The sequence below is a fragment of the Eumetopias jubatus genome, unplaced genomic scaffold (assembly GCF_037043125.1).
Source record: "Eumetopias jubatus isolate StellerSeaLion01/CBP00866 unplaced genomic scaffold, mEumJub1_p1.0 scaffold_16, whole genome shotgun sequence".
Classification (NCBI taxonomy): Eukaryota; Metazoa; Chordata; class Mammalia; order Carnivora; family Otariidae; genus Eumetopias; species Eumetopias jubatus.
In genome coordinates this window covers 87992231-88007414 of record NW_028274822.1, presented here as the reverse complement: position 1 = coordinate 88007414, position 15184 = coordinate 87992231, and the positions used below count along the sequence as shown (strand labels likewise).

Sequence of the window (15184 nt, the reverse complement as noted above, 5' to 3'; positions counted from 1 at the left end):
GTCTTTTTAAATAAGATTTTTAAGTTTGAGATTTATATAAAGCACTGTTGTTTTATTAAATGATTTTTTTTTGCACTGTCAATTTGCCTGCATTTTCTTCCCATTGAATTGTAAGGAAAAAGATACTAACATTTAAAGTGACTTTTATCTCCAAAGATGTTTTAAATGTATGCATTTCTTTTGACTAAATGTTTATCTTATGTGAAATATTTTTGGGAAGAGGTTTTAAGGCTTGTGATATATATGTGTTCACATATACACGTGTATATATGTGTATGTATTTACATATACACACTACTGAAAAACCTTAAAATAGTTTTTATCGTTTCTCTGCATCATATAATTACTCAGTAAATTTAGGTTACGTTATTTAAAATCCAAAATACAAAACAATTACTTGTGTGTATCAGATTTTTACTGTGGTACATGTAAGTACATCAATCTAACAGGTTTCTCGGAAAATATTCTCTTTTTTTTAAGTGAATCCTTTTGCAATGGAAGATCACTTAGGTTCTTAACTCTTTCATCTGTGATTCACTGGATAAATTCATTTTAATGTCATCACTTAATTGGCAGAGAGCATTTGCAACAATACTGACGTTAACATTGATGCTTTTAAGAAATACTTATAAATCATTTTCTCAAAGAAATCATTTTCTCATATTTCTAACAAGAAAAGACATGGGGCTTTTTCTTCAGTCTTGAACAAAGTCAGCCATAAAAAGTTCCTGATCCATAGTGGGCACACATGTTTATTAACTAAGATTAATTATATCTACTGGATTGGATATCCTTAAAGGTCAGCGACTAGGTTCCTCTCTGTGCTTCCCATGGTTGACTCAGATTGACATTCCAGGCTAGTTAAGTGGGTGCTATAGCTTAATGACACTAATTTTCATTTCTCCAGCTTTGATGTTTAAACCTGCAGAAAGGTTTGGGCAGAGAAGTGAATGTGTTCTAATTGTCTTCAGATATTTAAGGTTTGTCATGTAGCAAAGGGAATGTATGTATTTAGGGTAATTCCCAAGTACAGAAGAGGCCAAGTAGTATTTATAGGAAGACAGATTTCACTTTGACATAAAAGCAAAAGTTTCTTACGACTAGAACCTCCAGCAGTGGAAAGAAGGGGCTGCTCCTTCCCCCACAGTTTCCAGATAAGCCCATTCCCCAACAGGGCAGGAATCTACCAGGAGAAATCACACTGGGTGTGTGAGAGGCCTTCTGAGATGGGGTGTCTAGGGATTTCAGTGGCAGTGGATTGAAGGGCTTTGGGGCTTTTTTTTTTTTTTAAATGCTGGCTTCATAGCTACAGCTGTGGGCATAAGGACTCACCAAAATGTGCCTGAACCCTTGGAAGATATTTGTACCAGGGTGGAGGCCAGCCTGGTAACAGGGGTGGTTTTAATCCTACTTTGCTCTTGTATGGGGTTTTACAGGTAATAAAGCACTCTCAGAATCAAAAGACTTTTAAAAGACTCTCTTTAATTATACGTGATTTGTATTTCTCTCTTTGGCTTTTATTTTCTACAATGAACAATTAAGAGGAAAATTACCCATTTCTATGAAGGCAAGCAGAAGAGTTTTGTTTGGTTTTTTTAAGCTCTTTTTAAAAATGGGATGATGTCAGTCATTGTTTTCAGAGTCAGCAGGTTGTGAAGGTGAATAGATTTTCATCTTATCTGAAATTATTTTTTTAGAAGATACTGATTAAGGGCTGATTCTTGTGCTTGCGCTGCATTTTAGTTTCTGTTTATTTCGTTACTCAAACATGACTCAAATTTCACAGCAAAAAAAAAAATCCAGTCATATCCACCTACAGTAAGTTGCATTGGACATTCTTCCAGTTTGTGTTGTTTTTAAATATATGTTGGCAGCTGAAGGTAAAACACAGCTGAGAGAAATACAATTACAATGTGCTGAAAAGATTGAGTGAATTGGAGCTTTGTGTCTGAAGTAGAAGAAGATTTGTCCTATTTGTGCTAAGCCAATCCTGGGAATGATAATTTATCAACAATAGTGCTGATGATCTGTCCATAATAAGAAAGATTAGGAGGCTATTGACTGTACATCACAATACATGTTTTAAATGGGTTTGTGGTGTTAGGACTCTGTCTGTGGCCAAGGAGCAGGGCAGAGCTTCTTGTGAATACCGGAGTACCCAAACGAACGTCCTCTGCACAAGGATTTAAGTGGAGCATAATGGTAACGGGCCAATTGAGTTAAAACAGCATCTGATCCCTCCAACTGTGGAAGAAGTTAGAGGGAAAACCATCCTGAATTAATGTATATGTGTGCTTAATCTTTCAAAAACCCTTTTAGTTCCTCTCCTGTTCTTTATTTAAAAAAAAAAAACCTTATTTATTTGACAGAGAGAGACACAGTGAGAGAAGGAACACAAGCAGGGGGAGTGGGAGAGGGAGAAGCAGGCTTCCCACTGAGCAGGGAGCCCGATGCGGGGCTCGATCCCAGAGACCCCGGGATCATGACCTGAGCCAAAGGCAGACGCTTAACGACTGAGCCACCCAGGTGCGCCCCCTCTCTTCTGTTCTTTAGCAGATGAGTTTGTCTCATGCTTTTTGTGCCGGTTTATCCACAAGCTGAATTTGGGTATGATCGTTTAAATAAGACAAAGACCCAAACTTTAAACACGGAATACATCATTTATTTATACTTTATGCATGAAGGGAAAAGAGAAGAATATCAAGTTCTTCTGGCCAGCCAAAAAATAAAGCCTTACGAGTACTTAGTACTTTAAAAAAAAAAAAAAAATCGGAGAGGCTACTTTAAATATTATGACCAAGTCAACAAATTATCAAGTAAGGTACCCAGTTAGAAAGCAGCCTTTTTAGAGGTCAAAGGTTGCCTTTTAGAGCTCCTCACCAGAATCTCTGAGGCTGTCACACAGCTGTCTAAAAACCTCTTTGTTAACTAGAGAATAGGAGTTTGTGTATTTTATGCAGGTTGCACACTGGAGAGCAGAGTAAGTTATACATCTTTGTGATTATCCCCAGTTTACCATTTTATCAGAAATAACTTTATGAAGCAAGGAATGTCTGCTTCTCTGTAGCTATAAAGGAAGAGGGAATGTGTTTTCTCCTTTTATCAAGATTCTTTCTACTAGCCAAATTCTCAACACTGGGCAGTGGAATTCCTTTGGTTAGCACCAAACAAAAGAGCAAGCCTGAAATCTTAAAGCTGACAGTAAAGGAGAGAAAAAAAACAGAAGAGCACTTTTAATAAATGGAATTTGAGGCATATAGTACTCTGCGGCTACAGTTTCTCTCTTTGTTGCCTCCTTGGTGACACTCAAGATGTGAAATTTAGACCTGCATAAGATCCACTACTTTTGCTGATCAGTTTTCCTTCCCAACTTATTTCTAAATGCACCCTATGCCCGTTTTATTTACTGTAGGTAAGGGGGTTTATGAGGCATCCTTTTAAGCCCGATTTCTTATATAAAATTGCTTAAGCATTGCTGCTACATACAAATTATAATTCTCTGTATTATTACAATTCTGTTTTTCTTGGAAGTTGCACATTTCACCTAGCAGTGCATGGCATTATACTCTGAAAGGGCTATTTGTTATGTTGGAGAGGATTCGTAAAAATACTCGTTCTCCAAGTTACAGTTCCATCACTGTGTAGCAGAATAATCCAGGACTGCCATATTTTTCTGTTGGCTTCTTACCTAGCATTCTCAGGATGAACAAGTGTAGGTGGTTAGGTTCATGTCATACCCCGAACCGTGAAGAAGACTCTCTTAATCCTCCACTGTTAAACCTGTCAACCCAAGTGAAAGGCACTGGTGTTATTTCTCTTCCAGTGGCTTGTGGCATGTGGGAGCAGATCCAGTTTTGTTTTGTTTTAAGATTTATTCATTTGAGAGAGAGAGAGTACGAGCATGAGTAGGGGAAAGGGCAGAGGAAGAGAATCTTCAAGCAGACTCTCCACTGAGCGTGGAGCTCAACTCAGGGCTCGATCCCACGACCCATGAGATCATGACCTGAACCAAAACCAAGAGCTGGAGGCTTAAGCAACTAAGCCACCCAGGTGCCCCCAGATTCAGTTTTTAGAAATATTTCTTTTGCACATTGGTAAGAAAGATGGAGAAAGGTTGGTTGGTTGTTCACTTTTATGTTCCCATAGACAAATATATAACAGGGGTTATTAGGTAGGGTCTATTCAAGGAGGGATCAGTCTTTGTCTTCAGCAATGAATCATCTTTATGTTTTGGTTCAGTCCTGGTGTCCAGACCAGAAAGTTTAGCCAGTGAAGTACTTGCTCACTGACCTGCCCTATTGCACTGCCCCAGGGGAGAGGGGAACACAGTCTTGTTTGATAGGGAGAAATGATATGTAATCCTCCTCAGCCCCTGTGATGGGTTTCAAGTGAAGAATTCATTCCCATCAAGAAAGTGGTCAAGTCAGTTTTTGACAGAGGTTTATCAGTATAGTGAAGCTGTGGTATTAGGACCTGGTTCGGAGATGAGCAAAGCCAAACCTTCTTGTTGAGGGCAAAGGCTGGTGGTTTGTTTGTTTGTTTGTTTTGTTTTTTGTTTTTTTTTTTTTTAAGGAGGAGACAAAATAAAAGTCTAAGTTGGAACAAGTAAGCCAGAGGTGAGGCCTTTTTGGAGACAGGTCAGTTGAGTGCTCTCTGTTGGAGGTGTTCTCTGGTCTCATCCATGGTTGTAGGATGGAACGCGGAGCAATTTGGACTGATCATTGGCTCATTCTAGAACACTGCACTGAATTCTACCCGTCAGCAGGCTGTAGAGTAGAGTGCCTTTCAAAGGAAATTTGGGACACCACCAAGACCTTCATGTGCAGGTTATCATCCCATGTCGGAAGCTCAGACAGGAAGCAGATTACCCGTCGCTGGGCCTTGGAGGAACACTGATGGCAGTGAGTTGTTGTTAAAATGGCTGAGTCAGTGTCTTCCTACCAGAGCTGCCATGAGTTCCTGGCACATTAGGACCAGTAACCCCGCAGAACTGCAAGTCCCTATGGGAAAGTTGAAATGATACTCTGGACTGATGAACCCTGATGTGAACCCGGTCACCCAGGCTTCCTGCACCTGCACTTGAAGCACGTGGACACCCCTTATCAATACTTCCCACTGGAAGAACCCAGCTTCATCCAGACCACTAATGTTGTGCCACTGGAGCATAATCAGAAGTCTTGGGAACCTACTCAGTTTTTTAGGTGAAGGTCCCAGATTTTTGTTTGTTACAACTGTTGTGTTCATAACCCATAGGCAGGACATCTATCTAGCCACTTCAGTCCAATTTCTGTAAAATCCTGCTAGATTATTTCTCTCAATTTCATCTTGATAATTCACTACCTCTTCTGATTCTGGGTGATACAGTGAAGGCCTTGGTGAGTGTGTAGAGCATTAGAGCTCTATTTACAATCTGACCTGTGAATTGTGGTTTCCTGTTATAGATAGACACACTTAATGTGCCAAATCTGGACATAGACTATTTCAGAAGTCCTTTTGACCGTCATTATGACAGCCTTTGTATGTGGGTAGCTTCTACATCTGTTGAAATTGCTAAGACGTTCACATTAAAACCATTTTCCTCATTTGAATAAAGCTAATTTGAATATGTGTTTACAAATGCCACCCCCCTAAAGAGATAGATAAGCTACTCTCTTTGTCTTTATGGTTCTTCTCTCCCACTCTCTCTACACCCACAATGTGAGCCTGACAAATAGGACAGCTCATATAATACTGTTGAGCTACAGTGGAAAATTTGGAGCATACAATTCATGTCTAATTATCCCTAGCATCCTTTTCCATGTGTGTACCAGGCTGTGGAGCAAGAAGAGGAAACTAAGTCCTTTGGAGCTACCAAGGAGCTGTCTGGGGCATGGTCTGGTTGCAAGGACTCCCTGCCAGACTCCAGAGGCCCTTTACTGCAGGGGCCTGGTCTGGGACAGGGACAGCATAGGGAAGAGCTTCCAGAAGGAACTGGTCTGTCTGAAAATGATGAGTGCTGATAGATAGCAGTGACCACATTATTCACCAAAAGAAAAATAGTTGTAAAACAGCCCCCAATACAGGGTAACATGAGCACCATTAGAAATGAGTTCCTCGGGGCACCTGGGTTGGCTCAGTCATTAAGCGTCTGCCTTCAGCTCAGGTCATAATCCCAGGGTCCTGGGATCGAGCCCTGCATCAGGCTCCCTGCTCCGTGGGAAACCTGCTTCTCCCTCTCCCACTCTCCCTGCTTGTGTTCCCTCTCTCACTGTCTTTCTCTGTCAAATAAATAAATAAAATCTTTAAAAAAAGAAAAAAGAAATGAGTTCCTCCCCAAATGAGGAGGACTCACTGTTTTTGCAACTGTCCATAGTCAGAATGCGAGTCAGAAAAAAAGAGTGAGAAAGACCAGCGGGATTACGTATTCCAGTGAGGACAATACATTTTGTCTTCTGGACGGACTGCAGAGGCAAAGATGGATAAAGATTCTCCTTTGCTGAGAACAGTTTGCATGAGAGACTAATTTTCTTGTCTGCAGCTGTTAATCTTTTCTCCCCAATCATACACAAATTTTTATTGATTTACTTTAATATACCTGATTCACACACAGTCATTCCAAACAGTTCATCTAAATAATATAGAGAGACTTAAAATTGTGGATTTTAAATGTTGTCAGATATATCAGATGTCCATAATAACATCAATTGATTTTACCATCTTTATTTGAGCTGTAAGAACAGTGCTCAAAATAGGGCAGCTGGGTAGTTCAGTCAGTTGGGTGTCCAACTCTTGGTTTTGGCTCAGGTCATCATCTCAGGGTTGTGGGTCAGGCCCTGCGTCCAGCTCTGTGCTCAGTGGGGAATCTGCTTGAGATTCTCTCCCTCTGCCCACCCCTCTCCACCCTTCTGAAATAAATAAACCTTAAAAAAAAAAATAGCAGATGACCACGGGGGTTGTGAGGAGATAAGGTATGGTTTTTCCCATTTGAATTTTAGTTTCTTTACATGTCTCTAGGTAAATATAGATTATTAACTAATTACCTCAGTGCTCTTCTAGTCCAAAAGGAATTAGGGATTTTAGAAAATATAGACAATTTACATTAAAGAATAACGCAATTGTTGACTAAGAATTTGTCAGAGAAATATGGTATTTTAAAACATTACTCAGCTAATGGAAGTGGAGTAATTTTTTTTAAGATTTTATTTATTTGAGGAAGAGAACATGCGAGAGAGCAGAGAGCACAAGTGGGGGCGGGGAGAGGGGCAGAGGGAGAAGCAGACTCCCCGCTAAGCAAGGAGCCCGATGTAGGACTCGATCCCAGGACCCTGGGATCATGATCTGAGCCGAAGGCAGACGCTTAACCGACTGAGCCACCCACGTGCCCCAGAAGTGGAGTACCTTTATAAGTTAGCATAACAGGTCATATTGTCTAAGATTTTTAAAAAATAAATTATACTAGTTTAAGTTGTAGTTATCAGTTGCACACTCACATTTAGATTTACCGACTCTTAAATGATCATGTGGATAACCATGAGCTTATCAGTAAGGCAAGTGTAAGGGATTTATGAAGTACAATTTAATTTAGCCTTTGTGGAAAAATCCTACTTTTCTGTATGAATTAGCATTTGTAGGGTTGTCTGTTCCTCCCCACTCTAGCGTGTTGGCCCTATGACAGCAGGATTTGTATCTGTTTTATTCATTGGTGTATTCCAATGTCCTTCCTGGTACCTGGCTCAGAGGTACTCAGAGAGAGGTGCTTGCTTTATTGAAAGAATGAAGTGTGATACTTTATATGCCCCCACCGAGAAAAATAGGAGCTTCTTTTCATACCCAAATTCACAAAACAGTGTGTGAGAGGATTTGCCTCAAGAGTACTAAGGGCACTTGAATAATTTAATTCTGTTATGCAGCCTTCCATGTTATATTGAAATACTTTCATTCTTGTTCTTAATATAGAGGCTTTTCAAAAGAGATAAATAGCTTTTCAATTTCAATTTGTACCTGTATCTTTACATTTTATTTCTAAACTGGGATTCTTATAACCCAATTGTTTTTACTTTGGAAGAGACCTTTTCCAAATAGAAAACCATTTTAAGATTTACCAGCTCAACACTAATTTCTTTAATTTCCCCAATACATTTGTGCAAATAACAAAGTTTAAATTATAGCTCTTTGTATAAACAGCATTTCCTGGTGATCATGGAGCCTGTTCTTTCATTTTTCCCAGCCTGGAAAGCTTTTCTTAAAATGCTAGTACACGTAAAATATTAGGAGTTTTGGCATTATTTTATAAATTTATTTGGAGTCCTTAAAATCCTTTTAGTGGTCTTCTTAAAAAGAATTCCTTTGCATTCAAAACATTAAAGCCTTTAAACATCAAAATTTCCTGGAGATTCATTAACTGTTCTAGATCAAAGGACTCCCATGGATAGTGTATATTGGGTCAACTTTGATATAACCATTTATCATCTCTTAAAATATCAGGTTTATAACTATAATACTGGAGTCCCTGTTTGGGGTTCCAGAAATCTCTCACATTCATCCTCTCCATTTCTCAGGTCACTTAACGCATTTGCAGGAAAAGACAACATTTTAGACTGTCAAATAAAGGGAGGAACATTATCATGGTCTTAAGCAAATTTAAGGTTACATGCAGCCCTTTTCTTGCAAACAAAAGAAAGGAAGTGCACATATTTCTGGCCAGTATGGTGAGGCGGGTAAAGCAGCACTTTCCTGCACCCCCTCCTCGCCAGGAGCTTCAGATGTGGGGGAGAAGCCCTTTCAAACAGAGGCCCTTTCCTCCAGGGTCAGCAGCTTGTTGCAGGGAGAACGCCGCACATGGCTGAAGTTTGTCCCTCTCGAGAGCTCCATCCACCCACAGTTTACTGGCAATCCAGGAAGCCTAAGGAGAGTGGAGTAAACCTCAAGTCAGAAGAGAAAAAAGGCCTGCCTCCAATTAGATTGATGAGCCCAGGGCTTTTCAACCACAGTACTGCTATTTCAAGCTGCATCATTCTCTGTTGTGAGGGCTGTCCTGTGCATTGTAGGCCGTCTTGCAGCATGCCTGACCTCTACCCGCTAGATGCCAGACATGCCCCTTCCCTGATAGTGACAACCCCAAATATCCGCCCTGGGGGCACAAGTGCCTGACAAGAACCACTGCTCTCACTGGGTCACACTCCCAAATGGAGTTAATCAAGAGGATGGAATTCCCTGCGTTCTTCCTTTAATTCTGACTGCTTAACAGTTGTCTCAAATAATAACATTCACACGTGAATTTCATTTATTTTTTGAAATAAATATATATACATATTTTGCAATATATATGTGTATATATATGTATTTATGTATATATATATGTATGTCAGCCACAAGAACAATGGCTGTGTAGATTCTCTGACAAAAAAGCTGCTTATGGATAGCAGGTTAGAGTCAGATTGCAGAAACAGGCCAGCTCTTCCCCAAGACCCAAACGGGCACCACTCCTCCTACTCTCTGCTGGGTTATACTTGCCTCAGCAAAGATGCACCCTCTTCTACTCCCCATTCTATTTAACCATTTGTGTGGCACTGGTGGTTGATTTGGATGGACACACACAAACTCCATCCGAATAAGGAATTTGTCATTGTCTAATTTATTTTAATCTTCTGTAGGAAGAGAGAAATCCCAGGCCCCTAACCAGGAAACCTTAAAGATTTCTATATCTTCACATAAGAAATGTCACTTTAAATTGTATTATTAAAATAATAAATTATCGGGTACCTGGGTGGCTCAGTCAGTTAAGCATCTGCATTTAGCTCAGGTCATGATCTCAGGGTCCTGGGATTGAGCCCTGCATCGGGCTCCCTCCTCAGTGGGGAGTCTGCTTCTCCCTCTCCGTCACCCTCTGCCCCTCTCCCCTGCTTGTGCTCACTCTCTCACTCTCTCTCAAATAAAATATTTTAAATAAAACAAGTTATCAGTAAGGCAACCAATTAGAAAAGCAAACTTTTAGAAATCAAAGGTTTTATTTTGAGTGAATTAGCAATAATCTCTAAAGTCCAGATGTCTTAAAATACTTGTTTGGTGGTGAAACAGAAGTATACATTTCCACACAGGAAAGCAGAGTATGACTGTAGTTCTTTAACAGAACTAGCTTCTTAACCCAGACACAAAGGAGTGTCTGCTTTTCTGCAGCTGTAGGAGGAAAGAAATATTTTCTCTTATTCAGAGATTTTTTATTTTTTTTTAATGAGCAGCATCCTCAAGAACAAGCACTGGACTTCTAGTTAGCATCAAGCAAAAAAAGAATAGACCCAAGAAGCTTAAAACTTAAAATATGGGGAAAGAAAAGGGCAAGAGAGGACTTTGAACAAATGGAACATGGGGCAAATGATTCTGCCTCTGCAGGGCATGCACTTTGAAGCATTCATGGGTTGTCGCCTTTATCTGGGCCAGGCAGCAGAGTCCACGGCTAAAGGCGTGGCCTTGAAGTCGCCCAGTTGGTGATGAAGCCCAGCCCTGCCACTTGCTAGCTGTGACTTCAAGGAAGTTATTGAACCTGTCGAAGCTTGTTTGTTAATGTGTAAAATGAGGATAATAGTGTCTACTCCTTAGAGTGAGTAAAAAGGGCATAGCTTGGTGCGAGGCATTGAAAGCACTCTGTGCGGTGGTTCTCTGTGACCCCATTTCCCGAGAGCAGGAGGATGTGCGGTCAGGGCTCTTGCCTTCCATAATCCTACCCCACTGCACTAAACATTCTTCAGTCCAGGTTTTGCCTCTGTTGGATAAAACCTGTTTTCCCCCCATTTTCTTTCTCTTCTTCCATCTCCATTTTTCTGAGTGTCTTTTAATAAGCAACTGAAATCCAACCCTGGCTTTTCTATCTAACCTGATTTTCTACCATTCCCCGGAATGTTCTTTCCATGTTCAACATGGCCTCACCGCTACTCTTAAGACTCCACGTTTACCTCACAAGAAACACCCTCTCTTGTGTGAACCCAGTCCCTCTTCAAAACAAAACCATCTCTGCCCCAGCAGTCCTTCCCCTCTCAGCACTCACCAGGTGCCCCCACGTGCCTGGCAGCGCAGACGGTCCTGGGAATGCTCAAATGACTGGGACCCTGCCTCCAGGGATTTATACAGCCTCATGTGGGAGACAGGCAGGTAATCAGAAAGCACTTCAGGTACTGTGGCAGGCGAATCTTCATGCCCATTACCCCTCCCCTGATCCCTGTACTTGGCATATACCTCATGAGGATTTCATTATACTTAGTTTTCTTTGTACTTGAGAGGCTGAGTCTCACAACCCCGGTAAATTGTAGGCATAAGACTGAGTACACAGTGGGCACCAAGGAGCATATGCTGGCTTGATATTTAACCTCTAGGCACACGTTTTAAAACGGAGGATGGGTTACTCGGCCTATTCCAACAGGCCTTGTCAACTTCAAAAGATAAAAAACAAAACCAATGATGATGTTCAGCTGTTCACCGTAACCTCTTGGTGATTCGAGTGATTCCCAGGCTTTCAGAACTCCTGTAACAGTGTATTTTTGAATTGGGAAATCTGACAGTAGAAATAAAGAATTGTCCTGTGAATGGAATAGAGTCAGCTTTACATAGAATTTGCTGCATTGTCCACGTTTTTCTCATGTCAGGGATTAGGAAAAGCTTCTTCAGAGCTTGGCATGTGTGTTTCCTCATTTCCGAGTCTCTGACTCCACTGAGAATTTCCTCCAACGTGAACTAAGCCCTTGATTTGCACGTGGCATAGTCACATCCTGGTGCATCAGCACCAAGGATTGATATGGTTGGCTCGTAACAGAAATAACTTTTCCACATGTAAATAAGCTGCCCCAACAAGATCCCGTATGTCACAAACTCAGAATATCTTGAACATGCCCACACTTTCCCTCCCACTGAAATTAAACTTTATTTCATTTTTATGTGGCCTGATAGTTTTTGGGTCTTTTTATTTGAGAGATTCCCCAAAGGCATGCATGAACTGGCTATCCTTCCCTCCTTTGCCTTACTCCCATGCCAGTTGGATAAATATTTCCACATCCTCTCACCTCACCAATACAAAATACATGACCTAACGGGAGGGTGTCGGACCAAAGATTGGCTGAGAGCAGCACTAATTCCCAGCTATAGGGAACCCTTTCCCAAAGGGCCAGCTCAGATTACTAGAGGGAGGCATCCATTATTCTAGGTGCTAAGTGATACAGCAGGGAACAGAGAGAAAGGCCCTTGTTCCCATGGAGTTTACATTCTGGTACTATAGGAAAGATAAATGACCAAATTGTAGGTAGTGATAAATGCTAGGGAGACAGAAAATGAGGTAGTGCGATGATGATGGCAGTTAGGATGAAACTAGTAAATCATTCTTGCAATGCAAAATGAGATCAGGCCTGTAACGGTGTCTGTGGGCACCCTGGAAACCTGTTTGGGTGATTCCCCTCATTGCAGTAATAATGGTAGCAAGCCCACAGTTCTAGGTGTGGTTCTAAATGCTTTACATCTCTGCTGCCCGGTATGGTAGCCCCTGGCCATGTGGGGCTATTTAAATTTGAATTAATTCAAATCAGAATAAATACAAGGGGGAAAATGTGCTTCTCAGACCTACTAGCTACATTTCAAGTGCTCAGTGTGGTTAGTGACCGCTCTACTGGACAGCAGAGAGCAGACTGTTTGAATCGTCGCCCTAGGTTCTGTTGGTTAGCACCTCTTCAGAGGAGCTCATTTCATTTTCATAGTGACCCTGATAAAGTGGGTACTCCTATCCCATTTCGCAGATAAGGAGAGTAAGGTACAGGGAGCTAGACATAACTTGTCCAGAGTTGCATAGTTAATACGAGACAGGGCTAGGATTCAAACGGTGGCCATGTGGGGGTTAAATCCTATCCTGCTGTGTCACTGGGGCCCATAGATGACTAGAGCTCGTCTATGCAGTCCACCTTCCATAGGACTGCAACCGATAGAGGAGGTTACGCCTTGGTAAAATCTTGTCACAGGATGCTTTAAGATTCAGTGAAAAGAAATTCTGAGCCAAGGGCTAGGTCTTTCCTCTCTAAAAATGTAGGCCTATATCAGCACAACTCCCTCCTTGGAAAGAAAAGAGGGAGATACAAAGCAGCAAAATAATACCAGCTTGATGTGTGACCTCCGTAGAGCAGATCATCTAAACTGCCTGTGCCTGTTTCCCGGTACGTACAGTTGGGAAGATAGTAAGGACCCACCCCACAGGGCTGTCATGAGGATTTGGTGAGGCACCGCATGGGTGGCGCTCAGCATAGTGCCCAGCACCTGCTGTGCCAGGTGGGCGGCAGTGGCTGTCACCACCAGCATGCCTGCCCCATTCTGTAACGGCCACAGGGATTGAAGCTCCATGGTGCATGCGAACAGCCAGGACGGACACCTCCCAGAGCTAACATGAGACCTTCTGGTTCCAAACACCACACACTGGAATTGGAGGAGAGCACCGGGAAGGACCCAAGCAGAGAAGATGTCCCCTTTGTTGTTTTTGTTGTTTGTTTTTGGTTTTTTGGATTTTTTTAAATATTTTATTTGACAGAGAGAGGGAACACAAGCAGAGGGGGAGTGGGAGAGGGAGAAGTAGGCTTCCCGCGGAGCAGGGAGCCCGACGTGGGGCTCGATCCCAGGACCCTGAGATCATGACCTAAGCCGAAGGCAGATGCTTAGCCGACTAAGCCACCCAGGCGTCCCAGATGTCCTCTTTGGAAACAGATTTGCATTGAGCTCATACACTGTGCTTGTAAATCGAGGCAAGTGTCTTAGTCCTCTGAGCCCTCATCCCTTAAAAAATGGGCATAATCATACCTATCTTGGATAATAGTTTCAATAATTAAATGATTATCTACCTGTGAGCCTGGCACATTGACACTTGGTCAATAATAACCATAATTACTAAGATTGATGAATGATTTTCAGCTTCTCATGACTAAAAGATGTCTTTGAGTATTTTCTTACCCAGATGGCTTGGACTGACCCCAAGACTGGGTTAGGGCAGAGACAGAACAGATTGTCATCCAACACTATCACCATCAGCACACTGTAAACTGCAGTGGCCAAACCCCAGAGAAGCAGGGCAGAGCCGGCTGAGAAGCATCATGGGGCACGACGTAGCAGCTGTCTCACTGAGGTGGAAGCTGCCCCATGCTCCCCCACACCCAGCGAGAAAAGTGTCCGCCTGCATGATTGGAGGCGACTGTCCTGCCCAGGATGCAAAGCAGGAAGAAAAACAAATCCCCCAGGCTCCCAACTGACCCACAGACTTTAACCAGAGTTGGAGCAACCAGAAGATGCTGAAACACCCAACCTAAGAATTTGGGACTTCAAATGGAAAATCTGGGCACTCTAAACCAAAATTGCTGATTTCCAAAGATGTGGATACATCAGGTGCTTATTATTAAAAGTACCTAAATAAAAGTGGGCCCTGAAAGAGTGGGTCATGAACCAAAATTCTAGTTAACCCTATTGTGGGAACACGGGGTCAGATACATAGAGGAAAATAGCAACAAAAGACAGTTGTACAAATGGAAAAAGTGACAAAAGTATATAAAAGAATCATGATCTTTAAAAGGTAAAGGTCAGTAAGAGTAAGAGAATACTGAACTTCGCTCCATTCTTTGGAAATTCCTTACAGGACACAGTGATGTTTGCTTTCCCCGATTTCTTCTGCTTTCCTCCAACAGCTGATAGCTCATCTATAAAATACAGCTGCCCTGCCTCTTTACTTCCCTTTGTTTTCCTTTATTTCCACTGGGCTAATGTACTGATGGCTCATCTATCTAGTATGATCCAAATTAGGTTGCAAAGACAAGCCCTAAGATGGCACGCACGGCACCTGGCAGCCTCCTCAAGCTCATCAGCTGCATCTGGCTCTCAGCGTTGCCTGTTGAAGTGACAGACCTTCTCCATGGATCCATGTTTCAGGAAGAGTTTTCCTCTTCTCTGGAACCTTCTGCACAATTTATTGAAGAAGTGAAGTATGGGGTCCTGGGAGTTCTCTCGTGCCCTGACATAATAAAGACTCATTGTGAGCAGAGAGAACTTTATGGGAGTCAGCCTGAAATGCCACCAGTAAATGTGCCTCATTCATTCAGCACAGACAGGAAGCTCATGGAAAGGAAACTTTGAAGGAACTGAGTAATCTCAGGTCAGGACTGTCAGATCACAGGATGGAGAGTCAAAGGGTCACGTGGCC

At 42.0% G+C, this 15184-nt stretch overlaps 1 protein-coding gene across 2 annotated transcripts in view; it reads left to right on the top strand.

Annotated features, from left to right (window-relative positions):
* CCDC92 (coiled-coil domain containing 92) overlaps positions 1–15184 on the top strand; it is a 30705-nt gene that overhangs the window by 1178 nt on the left and 14343 nt on the right. The gene's annotated exons all lie outside the window — the stretch shown is intronic.